This window comes from Mobula birostris, chromosome 1, assembly GCF_030028105.1.
Source record: "Mobula birostris isolate sMobBir1 chromosome 1, sMobBir1.hap1, whole genome shotgun sequence".
Taxonomy (NCBI): Eukaryota; Metazoa; Chordata; class Chondrichthyes; order Myliobatiformes; family Myliobatidae; genus Mobula; species Mobula birostris.
In genome coordinates this window covers 201,899,680-201,921,775 of record NC_092370.1, presented here as the reverse complement: position 1 = coordinate 201,921,775, position 22,096 = coordinate 201,899,680, and the positions used below count along the sequence as shown (strand labels likewise).

Here is a 22,096-nt window from a genome sequence, read left to right as displayed (position 1 = left end):
TTGAAGTGTAATGCGCCACTTCTAATCATCCAATGCGACACTTTTGGTGCATGCGCCATAGGTTGGCCATCCCTGCTTTAAAGCAAACAATAAAAAAATTTCATCTTAGTCTTTTTCATTTTGCTAGTAATGTTTCTTCTTCATTCAAATGAGTAGATTTGCTGTTCCTAACAGATACACAGTTGGCAGTGACCCTGGTGTAGCTGCAAGGTGATTCATGGTTCTGGCTTTGTCACTGGATTTCATGTGAAGGGCAGTGTTGGAGAACTGGATGGCCTACATTCCAGTATTGCATTTACTCACCTATTGTCCTAGGAATTTGCAACACTGAATATACGTACCTAGATTGATGAAGGGGGATATATGCATTATCCTTCTGTTCATTACATGAAAATAGCAATTTCACCTACAAACATTGACTTCAAATTCAATGCTCTTTGATGCCACATTTGGTTAAATGCTGCCTTGTTGTCAAGGCAACATTTGAATGAGCAAGATGGCACCAGTGATTAATGGTGACATCCTGCAGACATTCACAAAACTACTTCTTCTTCTCCTTCTTCTTTTAAGTATACTTCTCCCACTAATCCGTGTGTGATTGGGGCCTGTAATTTGCATTTTGATCCTGTGTTTTTCGGCTGACTGAGCGATCTGGCACTTTTGCTGTGTCTGAGTGGATTTGACGGGATTGAGAGCAAGGTTGAGAACGGAGTATGCAATTTAATGGTGGAGCATGAATCCATGATTGCCCCAATTCTTGACCAACTTGTCGATGAAAAAGCTGAGTAAAATTGAAGTCAATAAGGACAAGAGTGGAAGGCGAGCGGGTGTTCTTTGCCACATCTGCCTGAGTTTGACTCTTCTCCATCTCCCTTGCATGAGTCTTGGGTCATGGGCAAGGTTTGATCTGTGCAGTCTGTGGATTGGACTCATTCTTAGAGGACTCTGCAGTTCAAGTTATATTTGTTTCCGATTTCTGATTACTCCTTTTTTTATTGTTATTTTATCTGATTTTGATTGGGGCAGTTTGGCTCTGCTGCCTGCAGTGAGCAAATGGCCTAGTACTATATGGAATTGATTTAACTGAATATTCCCAGACTGTTACAAGGATTTTGCGGTTTGATGTTTAATCCTCTGTGTGTTATTCACTCGTTTTTTGCCGTTTGCATGATTTGTTGTTTTTTTGTGCATTGGGTGTTCGATGTTTACTTTGACGGGGTTCAGTTTCTTTGTTTCATGGCTGCCTTTGTACTGCACACGTACTTTAATAATAAATTAACTTTGAAGCTTTGATTCTGAAATTCAGCTCATTTGTCATTTGAACCAGGGCAGCCCTGTGGCGTGGAGCCAAGTGGATCTGGTGAAGACTGTGTCAACCATCCATAAGCAGGGTATTGGAAAATTCTGCCAATTGAAGGTAATATTCATTACTTTGCCAATGATTGAGAGAAGGCCTGATAGGATAATAATTGGCTGAACTGGATTTATTTTGCAGTTTTCAGACAGAACACGTGATCAGTTTTCCATTGTTGGGTAGCTGCCAGCCCTGTAACCGGAGTAGAAGAGATTGGCTTATTTTGGAATTTCTATTGCTGCTGTAAGCTTGACCTTATGCACTAGGATGACCAAGAGAGATGGGGGAGTGTTTACAGTACTGCTTAGAGTCGGTTCACTGGGCAATATTCAGGAATTCAACTTCAAATCTGAATGAATGCACCACTGTTGTCGTTGATTTCATCAGACTTGTGTGGATGAGTGTGTGCCTTTGAGAACATACCTGATATACCAAAACCAAAAGATGTGGATGAACCAGGAAACTCATAGTCTACTGATGGCTAGATCAGTGGCATTCAAGACTGGTGATACAGAACTATAATAGAGGTCCAGGTACAACCTATGGAAGGTTATTTTAAGAGCAAAATAAAATTCTGATTGACATTAGAGACGGAATTGGATGCACGATGGATCTGACGGAGTTTGCGGTTCATATACTTCCTACGAAGCGAAACATAACATCTTCAATAGCTGTAAGACTTCACTCCCAGATGAGCTCAACACTTTTTATGTTTTGAAACGGAGAATGAAACTACAGCCATGCAAATCCCTGTAGAATCTGGTCACCCTGTGAACTCTGTCTCAGAAGCTGACATCACAATATCTTACAGGTGGGAGAACCCTCACAAGGTGTCAGGCCCTGATGGTGTGGCTGGTAGGGCACTGAAAACCTGTGCCAACCAACTGGCAGGGATGTTCAAGGACACCTTCAATCTCTCACTGCTGCAGTCAGAGGTTCCTACCTACTTCTAAAGGGTGACAATCCTCAAGAAGAGCGGGGTGATCTGCTTCAATGACTATCAATCAGTTGCAGTCACATCTACTGTGATGAGTGCTTTGAGAAGTTGGTCATGGCCGGAATCAACTCCTGCCTAAGCAAGGACCTGGACCTGCTGCAATTTGCCTATCGCCACCACAGGTCCACAGTGGATACAATCTCACTGGCTCTGCACTCGACTTTGGATCACCTGGACAATAACAATACCCATGTCAGAATGCTGTTTATTGATTACAGCTCAGTGTTTAACACCATCATGCCCTCAGTACCAATGAATAAGCTCAAAAACCTGGGTCTCCATACCTCACTCTGTAATTGGATCCTTGACTTCCTCGTCAGGAGAACACAGTTAGCATGAAATGGAAATAATACCTACTCTTCACTGAGAATCAACACTGGCACACTTTAACGATGTGTGCTTAGCCCACCCTTCTACTCGCCTTACATACACTACTATGTGGCTAGACACAGCTCGAGCGCCATCTATAAATTTGCCAATGACACGATTATTGTTGGCATAATTTCAGATGGTGCCAAGGAAGTGTACAGGAGTGAGAAAGATCAGCTGGCTGAGTGGTGTCGCAACAGCAACCTTGCACTCATTGTCAGTAAGACCAAGGAATTGATGGTGGACTTCAGGAAGGGGGAAGTCAAGGGAACACACACCAGTCCTCATCGAGGGATCAGCAGTGGAAAGGGTGAGCAATTTCAAGTTCCTGGGCGTCACCATCTCTGAAGATCTATCCTGGGCCCAACATATTGATTCAATTGTAAAGAAGGCACGGCAGCAGCTATATTTCATTGGGAGTTTGAGGAGACTACAGGAGACCAAAGAATCAAACAAATTTCTGCAAATGTACCCTGGAGAGCATTCTCTACCAGCTTCATCATGGGCAATAGCCTCCCCAATGTTGAGGACATCTTCAAAAGGCATTGCCTTAAAAAGGCAGCAACCATCATTACAGACCCCCAACTCTTGGGACATGCCCTTTTCTTAGTGCTACCATCAGGAAGGGGTACAAGAGCCTGAAGACACTTACTCATCATTTTAGAAACAGCTTCTCTCCCTCTGCCATCAGATTTCTGAATGGACGAGGAACCCAAGTACATTACCTCACTTTTTTTTGTTCTCTTTTTGCACTACTTATTTAATTTAAGGTGTCCAAGACCTTTGCACTGTACTGTAGTAATTTTATGTATTGCACTGTACTGCTGGCGCAAAAAAAATCATGGCATATGTGAGTGTTGATAAACCTGATTCCACCCTCGTGCTTAACAGTTGGAGAGGGGTTCTTTTCACGAAATTCTGCACCCTTTTTTCTCCAAACATACCTTTGCTCATCGCAGCCAAAAAGTTCTATTCAAAAGGTTCAAAGGAACATCTAAACATGCCTGATGCATTTTGGAAACAAGTCCTGTGGACTGATGAAGTTAAAATAGAACTTTTTAAATACCAGCAAATTCTGGAAGCAAACATCACACTGTTTGTAAAAAAGATGAAAAGAGGATGGCTTCTATAACAGGATAATGATCCTAACCACACCTCAAAGTCCGCAATGGACTACCTCAAGAGTTGCAAGCCGAAGGTTTTGCCATGGCTCTCACAGACCCTCGACCTAAACATCATCGAGAATCTGTGGATAGACCTTAAAAGAGCAGTGCATACAAGACGACTCAAGAATCTGACAGAACTAGAAGGCTTTTGCAAGGAAGAATGGGTGAAAATCCCCCAAACAAGAACTGAAAGACTCTTAGCTGGCTACAAAAAGCATTTACAAGCTGTGATATTTGCCAAAGGCGGTGTTACTAAGTACTAACTTTTGCTTCGGGCCCTTTTCCTTTTTTGTCATTTTGAAACTGTAAAAGATGGAAATGAAAAAGTTTTCTTACTTAAAATATTCAAGAAATGTGTCATCTTTAACTTTATGCCTTTTGGAAATCAGCTCATCTTTTACTGGCATAGCTATTCACAGTCACAGAAATTTTGACCAGGGGTGCCCAAACTTTTGCATACCTCTGTATGTTGCCTCCCAGGTACTAGGGTCAGGGATGTTTCAGATCAAGTCCATGGCATTCCAAAGGGAGGTGGTACATATTGGCATCAATGACATCGGTATGAAAGGTGAAGAAGTCCTGAAGAGAGATTCTAGGAAAAGCTGAAAAACAGTAACTTGAGGGTAGTTATCTCTGGGATCGTTGCCCATGCCACACACAAGTGAGGGTAAGAATATGATGACCTGGCAGGTGAATGTGTGGCTGAGGAACTGGTGCAGGGGGGCGGGGCTTCAGATTTAAGGATCACTGGAAGTCCTTCTGGGGAAGGTACAACCTGCACAAAAGGGATGGGTTATACCTGAACCCCAAGGGGACCAATATCATATAACCATATAACAATTACAGCATGGAAACAGGCCATCTCGGCCCTTCTAGTCCGTGCCGAACTCCTACTCCCACCTAGTCCCGCCGACCTGCACTCAGCCCATAACCCTCCATTCCTTTCCTGTCCATATATCTATCCAATTTAACTTTAAATGACAACATCAAACCTGCCTCAACCACTTCTGCTGGAAGCTCGTTCCACACAGCTACCACTCTCTGAGTAAAGGAGTACCGCATCATGTTACCCCTAAACTTTTGCCCTTGAACTCCCAACTCATTCTTGAAGGCAGGTTTGCTGGAGCTGTTTGGGAGGATTTATACTAATTTGGCAGGGGATGGGAACTGGAGTGACAAGGCTGAGGATGAGGAGAGGTTTACAAACGGAGGTATTGTGTAGTGAGACTGCTAGCAAGGACAGACTGACGATAGGGTAAGATTGCAGTCAACTGAATGAGTTGCAATGTAAAAGGGTGAAAACAGGACTGAGGGTGTTCAGGAAACAGAAACAGGTAGATGAACTTGTAGCACAGTTTTACAATTGCCATGTATGATGTTGTGAGCATCACTGAATCATAGCTGAAAGAAAATTATAGTTGGGAGCTTAATGTCCAAGGATACACATTGTATTGAAAAAACAGACAGCTAGGCAGAGGAGGTGGTGTGGCTCTGTTGGTAAAAAAATGAAGTCAAATCATTAGAAAGAGGTGATCTAGGGTCAGAAGGTGTTGAATCATTGTGGGTAGAGCCAAGGAAATGCAAGGGTAAAAAGACCTTGATGGGAGTTATATACTGATCCAGAAATAGTAGTAAAGATGTGGTCTTCAAGATACAACGGGAGATAGAAAATGCATGCCAAAAGGGCAATGTTACAATAGTCATGAGGGATTTCAATATCCAGGTAGATTGGGAAAATCAGGTTGGTGCTGGATCCCAAGGGGGAGATTAGTAGAATGCCTACGAGATGTTTTTTATTGCAGCTCATGATTGAGCCCACTAGGGAACCAGCTATTCTGGACTGGATGTTGTGTAATGAACTGGAATTGATTAGAGAGCCTAAGGTAAAGGAGCCCTTAGGGGCCAGTGCTCATAATATGATAGAATTAACCCTGCAATTTGAGAAGGAGAAGCTAAGGTCAAATGTATCAGTATTACATTAGCATAAAGGGAATTACAGAGGCATGAGAGATGAGTTGGGCAATATTGATTGGAAATAGACACAGGCAGGAATAATGGCAGAGTGGCAACGTCTGGAATTTCTGGAGCAATTCAAAGGGCAAGGATATATACATCCCAAATAGGAAGAAGTATTCTAAAGGCTGGATGACTTATCTGCGGCTAACAGGAGAAATCAAAGCCAACATAAAAACCAAAGAGAGGGCATATAATAGAGCAAAGATTAGTGGGAAGTTAGAGGTTGGAAAGCTTTTGAAAAACAATGGAAGGCAACTAAAAAAGTCATACAGAAGGAAAAGCTGGAATACAAAGGTAAGCTAGCCAATAATATTGAAGAGGATACCAAAAGTTTCTTCAGATACATAAAGTATAAAAGAGGGTGGGGAGTAGATATCAAACACTGGAAAATGATGCTGGAGAGGTAGTAATGGGGGACAAGGAAATGGTGGATGAACTGAAGAAGTATTTTTCATCAATGTTCACTGTGGAAGACATCAGCAGAATGCCGGAATTTCAAGAGGGTCAGGGGGCAGCAGTGTGTGAAGTTGCCATTATTAGGGAGAAGGTGCTTGGGAAAGGGAAAGGTCTGAAGGTAAATAGGTCATCTGGACCAGATGGTATACACCCCAGGGTTCGGAAAAAGGTGTCTGAAGAGGTATGGAAATATTAGTAAAGATCTTTCAAGAATAAATTTATTCTGGCATCATTCTGGAGGAATGGAAAATTGCAAATATCACTCCACTCTTCAAGAAGGGAGAGAGGCAGAAGAAAGGAAATTATAGGCCAGTTAGTCTGACCTCAGTGGTTGGGAAGATATTAGAGTTGATTATTAAGGATGTGGTTTCGGAGTACTTGTAGGCACATAATAAAATAGGGTATAGTCAGCATGGTTTCCTTAAGGGAAAATCTTGCCTGTCAAATCTGTTGGAAATATTTGAAGAAATAACAAGCAGGATAGGCAATGGAGAATTGGTGGATGTTGCATTTCAGAAGGCCATTGACAAAGTGCCATACATGAGGCTGCTTAACAAGCTATGAGTTCATGGTACTACAGGAAAGATTCTGGCATGGGTAAAGGAGTGGCTGATTGGCATGAGGCAAAGATTGAGAATAAATGGAACTTTTTTTGTTTGGCTGCCGGTGACTAGTGTTGTTCCACAGTAGTCTGTGTTGGGACTGCTTCTTTTTACATTATATGTCAATGACTTGGATGATGGAATTGATGGCTTTGTTGCAAAGTTTGAAGAGGATACAAAGGTAGATGGAGGGGCAGGTAGGTTTGAGGAAGTAGAGAGGCTACAGAAAGACTTAGATACATTAGGAGAATGGACAAAGAAGTGGCAGATGGAATGCAGTGCCAGGAAGTTTGGGTCATGCACATTGGTAGAAGAAGTAAAAGCATAGATATTTTCTAGATGGAGAAAAAATTCAAAAGACAGAGATGCAAAGGGACTTAGGAGTCTGCGTGTAGTATTCCCTGAGATGTTAATTTGCAGGTTGATTCAGTAGTGAGGAAGGCAAATGTGATGTTGGCATTCATATTGAAGGGACTAAAATATAAAAGCAAGAATGTAATATTGAGACTTTATAAAGCACTGGACAGGCCCCACGTGGAGTATTCTGCACTGTTTTTGACCCCTTATCTTAGATAGGATTTGCTGATGTTGGAGAGGATTCAAAGCAGTTTCATAAAACTGATTCTCGGTTTAAAAGACTTGTCATATGAAGAGTGTTTGATGGCTCTGTGCCTCTGCTCACTGAAATTCAGAAGAATAAGCGATTACCTCGTTGAAACTATCAAATGTTGAAAGGCCTTGATAGAATGGATGTGGAGGTGATGTTTCCTATGGTGGTGGAGTCTAAGACCAGACTCAGAACTGCCTTAGAACAGAGGGACATACTTTTAAAACGGAGATGAGGAGGAATTTCTTTATCCAATGAGTAGCGAATCTGTGGAATTCATTGCCACAGGCAGCTGTGGAGGCCAAGTCATTGGGAATACTTAAGGCAGAGATTGACAGTTTCATGACTGGTCAGAGCATGAAGGGATACAGGGAGAAGGCAGGAAAATGGAGCTGATACGGAAAATGGATCCGCCATGATGAAATGGCAGAGCAGACTCGATGGGTTAATGGCCTAATTCTGCTGTTGTCTCTTGTGATCTTATAGTCTTATATTGATTCAAGGGGTGTGGGCTTTGCAGGCTGAGCTGGTGTTTCCCTAGTTGCTTGCTATGTTTCTACCTTGATTACCTTGGTAATGTGGTATGCAGGGTAATGTTCCATGCATTTCCAGCATTTACATTCATAGTCCATAAAAAGAGGTACAACTCAATTTAGTTCTGGTTGAAATGCAATATTAGTGGGTTCATTACAGAATAGAATTCTATAGATAAATGAAGAGATAGAAAAAAATAACATAGTGATTATTTTTCCATACAACATTTTTATTTCTAATATTTTTAAAGCAATATACAGTACACTCAGTGACCATGTTACTTATACCTCCTGTACCTAAAAAAGTGCTGTTTGTGGTCTTCTGTTGCTGTAGGCTATCCTCTTCAAGGTTTCACATGGTCTGCATTCAGCAATGCACTTCTGCACAGCACCATTGTAACGTGTTGCTATTTGAGTTACTATCGCCTTCCTGTTAGCTTGATCCAGTCTGGCCATTCTCCTCTGACCTCTCTCATTAACAAGGCATTTTTGTTCACAGAATTGCTACTCACTAGATGATTTCTTTTAGTTTTCCGCAGCATTTGCTGTAAACTCTAGTGACTGCTGTGTGTGAAAATCCTGGGAGATCAACAGTTTTCTGAGATACTCAAACCACCCTATCTGGTACCAACAATGATTTCACAGACAAAGTCTGTGAGGCATTGATTGAGTGGATACCCAGAGGCTTTTCCCCAGGGCTGAAATGGCTAACATAAGGGGGGCATATTTTAAGGTGTTTGGAAGTGGGTACCGAGGGGATGTCAGGGGTAAGTTATTCACACAGAGAGTGGTAGGAGTATGGAATGCACTGCTGCTGATGATGGATACAATAGTATATTTTAAGACACTCTTAGACAGGTGCATGGAGCTTAGAAAAATAGAGGGCTATGCGGTAGAGTAATTCTAGACAGTTTCTAGAGTAGGTTACATGGTCAGCACAACATTGTGGGCCAAAGAGTCTGTAATGTGCTGCAGATTTCCCTTCACTTTGATCACATTTCTTCACTGTTCTGATGTTTGGTCTGAATAACAACTGACCCTCTTGACCATGTATGACTGCATTTATGCATTGAGTTGCTGCCACATGATTGGCTGGTCAGAAATTTGCACTTTAATCAGGTGCACAGGTGCATGTAAAATCATGAATTATGGAACAATTGGCACTTAGTCAACAGGAATTGAGAGCTAATGGTTCTGAAAAGAAGTAAGATACATCCATATTGTTTCCACAGGAATGGAGAAAGATGAATTCTTATAGTCAAGAATCAAGTCATTAATTTACTTCTGTACCAGGTTGAGTAGAAAATAAAAATTTATTCTCTAATATGGGAAACTCTGCTACATGGAAGACTGAAACAAATTGTTACATATCTTATGAGAAAATTGGATATTTTTTCACAGAGGACAGTGTACAAGGCTTAGGAAGGAATTTTGGGTTATTTTTAAAATGCCTTCATAGCACAGTGATGTTAAAAATGTGTGCAGTTTTATTGGTTGAAAATGACATAACTGGTATCTTTGTAATCTTCTAATTTTTGTTTTACACACACTGGTTGCAAGTTATGCCAGTAAATTTCATTGCAAAGCTATAAGTTTACATTAAAGAATACTAAATGGCCAGCTCTTGGCTCCATCCCTCCCTCTCCAGTCTTCTCCTATCATTTTGGATCTCCCCTCCCCCTCCCACTTTCAAATCTCTTACTCTTCCTTCAGTTAGTCCTGACGAAGGGTCTCGGCCCGAAACGTCGACTGTACCTCTTCCTAGAGATGCTGCCTGGCCTGCTGCATTCACCAGCAACTTTGATGTGTGTTGCTAAATGTTAAATATCACTTTTAACTTTCTACACACTTTCACTTATCATTTGTCTCTGAGCCACAAAGCAAAGATAAAAGATTTGTTTACTGAAGGGGAACTCCAGTGAGAAGACAATTTACCACTAAGTAGTCTGGGAAGGCATGTCAATGCATCTTCAAAATTTATGCTGTAAGTCACCAAACCTGTCAAGAAATAACCAAGCTTGAACATTGTCATGCAATGGGGGGGTTATATGGGAGGCAGGGTTTGAGGGTCGGCACAACAATGTGGGCCGAAGGGCCTGTACTGCACTGTACTATTCTATGTTCTATGTTCTGTGTTCAATGATAAACAGTACCTTTTGCACATTTTGCTCAGATATGATCACTGCAATCAAGAGCCTGTAAATTCCCTTTTGAACTGCCTGTACGGCCTGGCATTTTTGCGATGTGAACTGAGGTCTCACAGGTGCAGAACGGTTGTGAAGTGGCGTGTACAGGCTGAATTGAGCTATTAGGGCCTGGGGCCAAGAGCGGGGCATGAGCCAATACTTGGCCATTGCTGGAGTGCACTTGAAGGCAATTCAATGCGGCAGAATTGAGGCGAGGTGAGCAGAGGCGAGACAAAACTGAGGTGGCAGGGCCCAGGGCCAGGCCTGAGAGTAGGAAAAGACTTGAAGTTTGACTAATTTAAGCGCTGGGCTGAATTCAAAACGTCAGGTACATGCCGAATCGAGTCCAGCCCTGAGCATGTCAAAACAACTTCCAAAAGTGAAGAACAACCTGAGGCTTGGCCAATTTAAATGTCAGGCCAGATTGAAAAGATTATGGTGTCAAGGCCGGAGCCAAAGGATGGGCTGGTATTCATGTCACCGTTTTGCAAGCTGTTTGCTTACTTTTACTGTTTGCACGACTTGTGTGTTTTTTTCTGCATATTTGGTGTTTGACAGCCTTTTTTAATGGATTCTATTGGATTTCTTTGTTTTGAAGCTGCCTGTAAGGAGACCAAATCTTAAGGTTGTATATAGTAGACAGACTTTGACAATTTGTACTTTGAACCTTGAAACCTTAGGCACCATGTGCAACACAATAGCCCTGCACAATTAAATGCTCTGAGGGGTCTTTCCTCCACTTGGCATATCATTGAAGGGCTGGAACTTCAGTAGCGGACAGGGGAGAGGAAGGAGAACAAGGACAAGCAATCAGTGAAAAGGGACCCAAAGGGAACTGACAAAGACAAAAGCATTGGAGCAAGGGGGCAAGGGGGGTCATTGTTGAAATATTAAACAGGACAAGCCTTCAAGAGGACTCAGGTATCAAAATGAGATGGATTACGTAAGCCAGTTTTCCATCAGTGACACTGCTACAGTCCTCACATGAATTGCGATAGCTTGTGGCTGCGTAGAGGTTCAGAGTGTTTGTGAGAATATCATGCATGAAATAATTTTAAGGATATTTTATTTTTGCTTTTCTTAGAGATACGGAGCTAGAGAGATAAATGCAAACAGAACATAAATACAAAAGAAAATGTATACTGAGCAAGTCATAGGGGGTTGAAGGGAGAGCAGTAGATAAAGTTTACAGAACTCACCCTCCCCACTTCCTAATAAGCACTATCTTCCTCATTGAGGTACAGTTCTAAATAAATCTTTGCCCAAGTTACCTTTACTTGTGTGCAAACCATAACAATGAGGTTGGAGAATGAGATGGACGCAGTATACACAAGCCTAGAGGTCAGTTGTATTGTGTATTTAACATTTCAGTAATATCTGAGTAATATTGTAAATATATTTTTGATTAAGCATGCTTTGTTGTTTACATAAATTATTATGGGTCATATTTAAAAGTAAGGAAGTGGCATACGCTATGATGCCACCATGTCATATGGCACACCTCACTAAAGTAAAAGCAAAGCGTATACATTCTTCTAGCTTTCTGTATTTTCTCTTTCAGTTAGTTTTATGTTTTGGAGTTACAAAACATAACAGTGGCAATGAGAATGTTTTAAAATTAACCCAAGATGACTACCTACCTGTTGAAGTGCAGAGAGATGTTCGAGATTTTAAAAAGCACACTTTTAACTACATATCAGGAGGAAACGGCAATAGACAAAGCAGTGTGAGGTGGCTTTCAAAACCATAAAGGAAGTGATGTGTTGAAACACTGTATTCACAAACTATAATCCATATCATCCAGTGACGCTTGCCTTGCACTACGATAGAGGTGCAGCCACCTCACATATTTGAGTGATAGATGTGAATGCTCCTTTGAATCACATTCCCTTACCACTGCAGGGAAAAGTTATACACAGATTGACAGAGAGGCTTTGAATCTGGTTTGGGGTATAAAATACTTCAACCAGTATCTGTGTGGGAGAGAGTTTACTCTCATTACTGATCATCAACCACTAGTGTCCATTTTCAATCCACAGAAAGATGTTCCACTAACCACAGCAGTATAAATACCAAGATGGGCTCCCTTTCTATGAAATTACAGTTACAAGATTGAATTAAAGAGGGTGACTGATCATGGAAATACTCTTGAAAAAGGAAATATCTGAAAATTTTACACAACAGTGGATATTCCTCAACATATCCTCCTTAATGCAAATTTAGAGTCTCCCTATTACAATAGAGATGAGCCAAAGCAAAACAAGAAAATAACTCACCTTGTCTCAAGTCGACATGGCAACCATAAATGGCTGGAATGCGCAGCAGAAATCCCAATTCTCCCATTTTAACCAGTGGAGGATGAACTTGCCCTTAACAGGGGTTGCCTTTTGTGGGGATTGAGAGTAGTTGTACCATTTAAGCTGAGAGCTAAAGTGTTGGAGCTACATACCAGTCATCTAGACGTGGTCAAAGTGAAAACATTGGCTCAAAGCTTTGTCTGGTGGCTTTGGATAGATCAGCAGATCAAGCAGAAGAAAGATATCCAGATCTATCAGAACCACTTCCAGAGTCAGCTTCTACAACCATCATGGAGGAGGCCCAAGAATCTGAGATTCTTCACAGCCACAAGTAACCCTCCCTTGTCAGGAAAGGCATTATCCCACAAGTGTAAGAAATCCTCAACAGCGATTAAATCTTTAAGCTTGAAAGGGACAATTTAAAATTGACTGCTGTGAATGTCTATGTAGTAGTTATTTTGTATAGTATGCTGTATATATAGTTGATCTGCATTCAAAATTGAGTTGCAGTTTATAGCTAAGCAGCAAGGAATGTGTGCGTTCAATATTTCAGTAACATTGAGTAATACTGTAAATATATTGTTTGATTAAGCACTCTTTGTGATTTACATAACTTGTTATGGGTTACATCACTGGTTACATTATGGATCTTTCCGTTGGCCCAATTAAAAATTGTGATTCATTAGTAAAGGCAAATGAAAATAAGGCAGGGACAAGCAGAGCAGCAATTGATGGAGTGGAACAGGGTTAGAGTGAGGAGATTTGGGCTCATTAGGCTTCAGTGAGAACAGGGTAGGGTGAAATAAGTATCTGGTAAGTTTCTTCTTCTTTCTTCTTCATTCTTGAAACATAATGGCACTAATGAAATGGGTAGGAAAAGGGTGGAGGTCCTGAAGAGAGAATTTAGGGAACTGAAAAGCAATACCTGCAGGGTAGTGATCTCTGGATTGCTGCCTGTGCCGGTGAGGGTAAGAATAGGCTGATTTGGCAGATGAATGTGTGGCTGAGGACCTGGTGCAGGGGCAGGGTTTCAGATTTCTTGATCATTAGGATCTCTTCTGGTGAATATATGACCTATACAAAATGGAAAGGTGACACATGAACCTAAGGGGACCAATATTCCTGTGGGCAGGTTTGCTAGAACTGTGGGGATGCTGGAGACTAATTTGCCAGGGGAATGGGAAACTGGATGATAGATTTGAGGATGGGGCAGTGGGCATACAAGCAGAGGCAGTGTGTAGTGAGGGTGTCAGGAAGAACAGGAAAATGACAGGGCAAAATTGAAATCAGTGAGATGACGCAGTGTAACAGGGGGACAAAATTGAAAAGGATGATGAATATAGGATTGAAAGTTCTATATTTGAATGCACGCAGTGTACTAAAGAGGTAGATGACCTTGCAGCACAGTTAGAAATTGGCAGGTATGACATTATGGGCATTTCTGAGCCATGGCTGAAAGAAGATCATAGTTTGGAGCTTAACATCCAAGGATTCACATTGTATCGAAAGGACAGGCAGGTAGGCAGAGCGGTGGTGGTGTGGCTCTATTGATAAAAAATGAAATCAAATCCTTAGAAAGAGGTTACATTGAATAGGAAGATGTAGAATCATTGTTGGTAAAGCTAAGAATTTGCAAGGGTAAAATGACCCTGATGGGAGTTATACACAGGCCTCCAAACAGTAGTCAGGATGTGGATTCAAATTACATTGGGAGGTAGAAAATGCACGTCAAAAAGGCGAGATCATGATTGTCATGGGAGGAGTTCAATATGCAGATAGATTGGGAAAATCATGTCGGTGCTGATTTTGGATCCCTGAAGAAAGAATTTGTAGAATGCCTGTGAGATGGCTTTTTAGAGCAGCTTGTGATTGAACCCACCAGGGGAAAGGCAGTTCTGGATTGTTTGTTAAATAATAAGCCGGATTTGATTAGAGAGCTTAAGGTAAAGGAACCAATAGGGAAAAAGTGAACATAATATGATGAAATTCACCCTGCAATTTGAAAGGGCAAAGGTAAAGCCAAATGCATCAGTATTACCATTGAGGAAAGGGAATTACAGAGGCAAGAGAGAAGAGCTGGCTGATGTTGATTGGAAGTGGACTCTCACTGGGATGACAGCAGAGCAGCAATGGCTGGAGTTTCTGGAAGCAATTTGGAAGGTGCAGGACAAAGACATCCCAAAGAAGAAGAAATATTCTAAAGGCAAGGTGACATAACAATGGCTGACAAGGGAAGTCAAAGCTAACACAAAAACCGAAGAGGGGCATATAATAGAGCAAAAATTAGTGGGAAAGAGGATTGGGAGGCTTTTAAAAACCAAATGAAGGCAATTTAAAAAGCCTTAAGGAGGGAAAGGATGAAATATGAAGGTAAGCTGTAGTATCAAAGAATATACCAAAGTTTTTTTAGGTATATAAAGAGAAAAACAGAGATAAGAGTAGACATTGGAAGCTGGAAAATGATGCTGGAGAGGTAGTAATGGGGTACAACAAAATGACGAAAGAACTGAATAAATATTTTTCATGAGTCTTCACTGTGGAAGACAGTAACAGTATGCCAGAAATTTGAGAGTGTCAGGGAGCAGAAGTGAGTGCAGTTGCTCTCACTAGAGAGAAGATAATTGGGAAGCAGAACGGTCTGAAGGTAAGTAAGTCACATGGACCAGATCAACTTCCCCAAGGTTCTGAAAGAGGTGGCTGAAGAGATTGTGGAGGCATTAGGAATAATCTTTCAAGAATCAATAGATACTTACATGGTTTTCCAGAAGAATGGAAAATTACGAATGTCACTCTTCAAGAAGGGAGTGAGGCAGAAGAAAGGAAGTTATTTGGCCAATGAACGGGAGAGGTTGGAGTCCATTGTTAATGATGAGATTTCAGGGTACTTGGGAACACGTGATTAAATAGGCCAAAGTCAGCATGGTTTTCTTAAGTGGAAATCCTGCCTGACAAGTCTGTTGGAATTCTTTGCAAAATTAACAAACAGGATAAACAAAGGAGAATCGGTGGATGTTGTGTACTTGGATTTTCAGAAGGCCTTTTACAAGGTGCAGCACATGAGGTTATTTGGCTACATAAGATCCCATGGTATAACAGGAAAGATACAATACCAGCATGGATAAAGCATTGGCTGATTGGCAGGAGACAAAGAATGGAAGTAAAGGGAGCCTTTTCTGATTGGCTGCTGGTGACCAATGATGTACCGCAGGGGTCGATGTTGAGACCATTTCTTTTTACGTCTTATTTCAATGATTTGGATGATAGAGTTGATGGATTTTCAGCTAAGTGTGCAGATGATTCAAAGATAGGTTGAGGGGCAGGTAGTGTTGAGGAAGAATTGAAACTGCAGAAGGACTTAGACAAATTAGGAGATTGGGCAAAGAAGTGGCAGATGAATACAGTGCCAGGAAGTGTGTGGCCATGCACTTTGGAAGAAGGAATAAAAGCTTAGACTATTTTCTTAATGGGGAGAATATTTAAAAATCCAAGGTGCAAAGGTACTTGGGAGTCGTCATGCAGGATTCCCTAAAAGTTAACTTACAGGTTGAGTCAGTGAAGAGGAAGTCAAGTGCAATGTCATCATTAATTTTGAGAGGACTTGAATATAAAAGCAAGGATGTAATGCTGAATCCTTATAAGTCATTAGTGATGCCACTCTAGGAGTATTGTGAGGATCTTTGGGCTCCTTCTCTAAGAAGTGTGCTGACATTGTGAAGGGTTCAAAAGTGGTTCATGAAAATTAATTTGGGAATGGAAAGGTTATCATATGAGGTGTTTGATGGCTCTGGGCCTGTAGTCACTGGAATTTAGAAGAATGAGGTGGATCTCATTGAAACCTATCGAATGTTGAGAGGCCTACATTGAGTGGATGTGGAGAGGATGTTTCCTTTGATGGGGGAATCTAGAACCAAAGGGCACAACCTCAGAAAGAGGGACATCCATTTGGATGGAGATGAGGAGGAATTTCTTTAGCCGAAGGGTGGTGAATCTGTGGAATTCTTTGCCACAGATGGATGTGGAGGCCAGGTCATTGTGTGTATTTGAGGTAGAGATTTAAAGGTTTTTGATTACTCAGGGCATGAAGAGATACTGGGAGAAGGCAGGAGATTGGGGTTGAGAGGGAACTAGATCAGCCATGATGAAATGGCAGAGTAAACTTGATGTGTCTACTGGCCTAATTCTGCTCCGACAGGACTGTGCAAAAGCCTTAGGATAGCCAGGGTGCCTAAGGCAAAGCACAGCACTGTACTAATTTTATGTTTTGCACTGTACTGCCGTCATAAAAAAAAATACAAATTTCATGACATCTGTGCACGATGATAAACCTGACTCTGATATGAGTCTCTATTGTGGACTGAGAGTGGGAAGGGGGCAGGGAGAGGGGAGAGAACAGGGAGCACCAGCGAGACATTCTATAATGATCAATCGTTTGGAATCAAGTTATCTTGCCTGGTGTCTTAGAATTGGGTGTGTCTACACCCAAGCCACCCTCCTGCCCTTGGCACTCCTTTTCTGCCACCTGTCCCACACCCTTCTCAGCATTCACCATTCGCAAAAGCTTTTGCTCTGGCCAGATTTCCAAACTGGCTCTCCACTTGTCCCACAAACCAGTTCCTGGCAAGTTTCCACAACAGGAAGCTATCACAACTGCCTGCTGAGACCTAGTCTTGGGTAGCGGATACCACATCACAGTGACACAAGTCACATGATACGTCATACTGATTGTCACATTCATTTAGGGCCTAGGCTGGGTGGGTTCCCAGGCACCCTTCCTGAACAATTTCTTTGTGGACAGCTTGTAATCTCATTGTTAAAGCAAATAAAAGTCATATTCTGCCCAAGTCTAAGCTTTGTCCTCTGCTGGTTTGAGTCAAGTACATTGATTCATGCTGACACTCCCTCCTGTTTCCGGTCAAGAGCACTTGGAATGCTTAAGTCTAGACAAAAAAGTCACAGGTCTACTGAGTTTGGTTTTCTGTTTTCTCCTCACCTATGATCTAATACACTGAGGAGCAATCCTTTTCACTTAAGCCAATTTGTATGATGACGGACTACAACTAATTCTAACAGAGATATTTATTTATTTAGAGATCCAGCACGGTAACAGAGCCTACCAGTCCAACGAGCCTATGCTGCCCAATTACACTTATGTGACTAATTGGATCTACTAACCCAAATGCCTTTGGAATGGGGGAGGAAACTGAGCACCCAGAGGAAACCTAAGGGGTCACAGGGAGAATGTACAAAGGCCTTACAGACAATGGTAGAAACTGAACCTCTACGTTACTGTGCTGCCCTTAACAAGTAATGAAGTACATCTGTGCTAGTTGTAAGCATGCAAACACTGAAATGTTAGACTCCTATATAAGTCATGTGATATTCCCCTTTGACCAATGTATACTATTTGTGGGAAAAAGTCCCAAAGGTTTTTTTTAAGTACTTTTATCACTTTCCTGCAGATGCTCTTTCAAGTTTATTATGAAGTCTCTTTAGCCAGAATATAGATGCCCCTTTTCACAAGTCAATGCTTTTAAACCAAGTTACAATCTTGGGAACTGTGATATTTTAATGCCGCTGCTGCAGAGTGTATTCTCACTGTTCAGCTGTCAACATCTTGGAATAACTTGATTGTTCCACTTAACAAATATCTGGTTAACAGCTGCAAAATAAACATGAGAAAATTCTCAGGAATTATGCAGCTACCAGGAAATAAAAACAATTAGAACAGTGGTACACTACGCACAACAACTTATAAAAGCTTGTTATCTATTATAGTAATGAGCCAGAGGAAGCATGCTTATTTTGATGTGCTGTGGTGGAGTTTGCAATTCACAGTAAATTCTACATAATATGGCCAACTTTAAATGAAAAGCACTTCAGTTCATGTTTTATTCCAATGAATTATTGCATCATAATTCCTGTACCAATGACCTAAAACAGTCTACACAATCATATAATCTTATAGGCCATTTGACCCATCATATCTATGCCAGTTCAATGAAAGGTCTATCCACTTGGTTTATTAATCTTTTATCATGAATATTATGTTCATTCATTTCACTTTTTAAATGTTACTGATTAATTAAAGAGGCCTTCAATTTCCAATCAAAATATGGATTTTATGGATTTGTAGTTATGTTTCTTTACTTAAGACTCCTTTGTTTAAATCAAAACTTTAGAAACTCAAAGGACAGCTTTGTGTTTCCAAGTGGACCATGGGAGAAAGAGAAGGAGGAGGGGCACCAGAGGGAGGTGATGGCAGGTGAGGAGAAGAGAAGAAGAGGGAAGCCAGAATTACATGCTCCACGCCTATCAGTTTCCTTTGTCTTCAGACCTTTGCCTCTTCCACCTATCACCTCCCAGCTTCTCACTTCATTCTCCCTCCCGCCCACCTGGTTTCACCTACCAGCTGTCAGCTTGTGTTCTTTCCCCTCCCCCCACCTTCTTATCCTGGTTTCTTCGCCCTTCCTTTCAAGTCCTGATGAGGGATCTCAGCCCAAAATGTAGACTATATAATCATTTCCATAGATGCTACCTGACCAGCTGAATTCCTCAAGCATTTTGTTTGTGTTGCTCTGGATCTGCAGAATCTCTTGTGTTTGCCGTGGAGGACATTGTATTTCGGGCTCCTCTATATGTTTATTACATGGGCTTAAATGCTTCTGTCAGCTGCACTACTCCAAGGGGAAGGATTGCAGTCCCTCCATACAGCACCAATCCTGAAATCATTTCTGAATCAGAATCAGGTTTAATATCACTGGCGTATGTCATGAATTTTGTTGCTTTGTGACAGCAGTACATTGCAATACACTAATAAAAAACTATAAATTACAATAAGAGGTGTGTGTATATATATATAAATTAACAACGAGAGGAAAAAATAGTGAGGTAGTGTTCATGGGTTCATTACCCACTCATAAATCTGATGGCAGAGGGGAAGAAGATGTTACAGAAATATTGAGTGTGTATCTTCAGGCTCCTGTACCTTCTCCTTGATGGCAGCAATGAGAAAAGGGCATGTCCTGCATGACGGGAGTCCTTAATAATGGATGCCGCCTTTTGAGGCCTCACCTTTTGAAGGTGTTCTGGATGCTGGGGAGGCTGGTGCCCATGATGGAGCTGGCTGAGTTCACAACTTTCTGTACCTTTTTCCGATCTTGTGCAGTGGCCACTCCATACCAGATGGGTATGCAACCAGTTAAGATATTCTCCACTGTACATCTGTTGAAATTTGCAAGTGTCTCTGGTAATATACATAGTTCCCGCAAAATCCTATTGAAATACAGCCACCTTCAGCTCTTCTTTGTAATTGCATCAATATGTTGGGCCCAGGATAGATCTTCAGAGGTGTTGACATCCAGAAACAGTTCACACTTTCGAGTGTTGATCCTTTGCTAAGGACTGGTGTATGTTCCATCAACTTCCCCTTCCGGAAATGCACAATCAATTCCTTGGTCTTATTGACATTGAGTGCAAGGTTGTTGTTGCAATGCCACTCAGTCAACTGACCTATTTTGATCTTATGCACCTCCTCATCACCATTTGAAATATTGCCAACAATAGCTGTGATTGATGGTGTTTGAGCTGTACCTGTCCACAGGTGTAGAGAGAGTAGAGCTAAGCATGCATCCTTGAGGTGTCCTAGGGTGGATTGTCAGTGAGGATGAGATGTTAATTCTGATCCACACTGACTGTGGTCTCCCAGCGAAGAAGTCAAGGATCCATTGGAAGGAGAGGTACTGAGGCCCAGTTTTGGAGCTTGATGCTTTGGTGCATCAGCAAATATTTCTGCTCCCTATACAAAGCATCCAAACATGCAATTGTAGCTGGGGCTCGGCATTATAAATGTTAATTAAAATATCTTTATTCTTGTACCACAAGGTTCTATTCAGAGTCCTGGATCCTGTGTTTTTTTGAACGATTTTCTCAACCTGCCATAGCACTTTCAATCAAACATTCACAGACTCTTCTAGATCTCTCAACTCTTGCAACTTTATAAATTTCCCTGGAATTTTTACAGTGATTACCTTCTAAGCATTAAAATCATTGTGAAGTAAGGAAAAATAAAATAAATTTACTTTTGTTCCCTTACCTACTCACTAATATTATGTCAGATAACAATCAATAAAACATGTATGCTTTTGTTGACCTTTTTCCATTACATGGTCTCCAGGATAAGAGAATAAATAAAAAAAATCATTTCAGCTGCATTGTTTACTGACCAGTGTATATTGGGAATGAACCCCGACCATTGCTTTGGTTCTAGTTCAATCAGCACATGAGTTGCATGGAAAAATTTCACTTGATCTTTAATTGCAGGCTGTAACAGATTCAGATGATTGCTTCAAATGGAACTGAGAAGGACTGAACATATTTTAGCTGAGTTCAGTTCAAGTAAAAGGATGAGTAATATGGAATTTTCTATGGAGGTATAAAGCTTGGAAGGTCTGAAGACAGTTGGTTATGATGCACTATAGGGTCTCCATGCAGGGTCTAACTTACCAAATAACCTTAGTGATATGTAATTCCTTTGTGGTACAGGCACACAGAGAGTTAGTCATCTGTATCTGCCATTAAGGATTGCTTATTGAGTTTATTTTAGAAGAATGATGCTGTATGAGGAATTATTGTGAAATGACTTGTACAGAGACAGAGAAAACTAATTTTCCAGCTGGAAAATTCCTTGTGCAATGTGTCATTCAGTTGACGTGCATTGCTAAATGAATCAGGATGTAGGGTGGAGTTCTCTCTTGTTCAAGAGAATCTTCAGAAGTCTTCTATTTTAAGTGTTCATTGTCCATCAAGGAAAACACTTCTATCAAATATTTAAATATCAAGATTTCTGGTAGCTTTCAGATTTGCATAAATATTTCTTTGATGAGTATCTGAAAGCAAGTTTTAGAAAATGCTTTTAAAAATAATTTTTACTTGCATTATATTCTCTGCCTAAATTTTAGATCTTGATTCACTTAGCTATTTTTCTAGTATTTAATTTAACTGACACACCTTTCGTGGATCCAAATGATTCAATAGTTGAATGGTTCAATTTGAACAGCAAACCAGAAAATTATTTCTGTTTAATATATCACCCCCCCAGAAAAAAAACACAGCAAATAACAAACCTTCATCAGTCTCAGTTGATACCACCATTTGTCTCCACCTTTCCAAAGATATTCCCTTTGATCTCTCATACTTGTTTTCATACTTTTCCAACTCAGATGATCATTCATTGATCTGAAACGTAAACTCTTTGTGTCTATTATCAAGGATGCTGCTTGACCTGTTGAATATTTCCGGCATTTTCTGCTTTGATAACAGAAAGAAGACTCATTGATTTAAAAGAAGATAACAGTTCTGGGCTCATCTCTAATCCATTCCTTACTGTGGGTTAGCACTCCATTGCAACCTTCGGTATTTCAAACACCAAGTTATATACCTTCTGTGTGCTTTAATCTGTAACAGATATTCCTGTTGTATAGTACTACAAGTCAATGCAGTCCTTAGTTTTAAGCC

The 22,096-nt window shown here is 41.0% G+C and overlaps 1 long non-coding RNA gene across 1 annotated transcript in view; it reads left to right on the top strand.

Annotated features, from left to right (window-relative positions):
• Positions 1 to 22,096, top strand: part of LOC140203130 (uncharacterized) — a 63,606-nt gene that overhangs the window by 13,829 nt on the left and 27,681 nt on the right. Inside the window, exon 2 of the long non-coding RNA XR_011887291.1 lies at positions 1,328 to 1,417. This is a non-coding gene — a long non-coding RNA (uncharacterized lncRNA). The remainder of the gene's footprint in view (positions 1 to 1,327; positions 1,418 to 22,096) is intronic.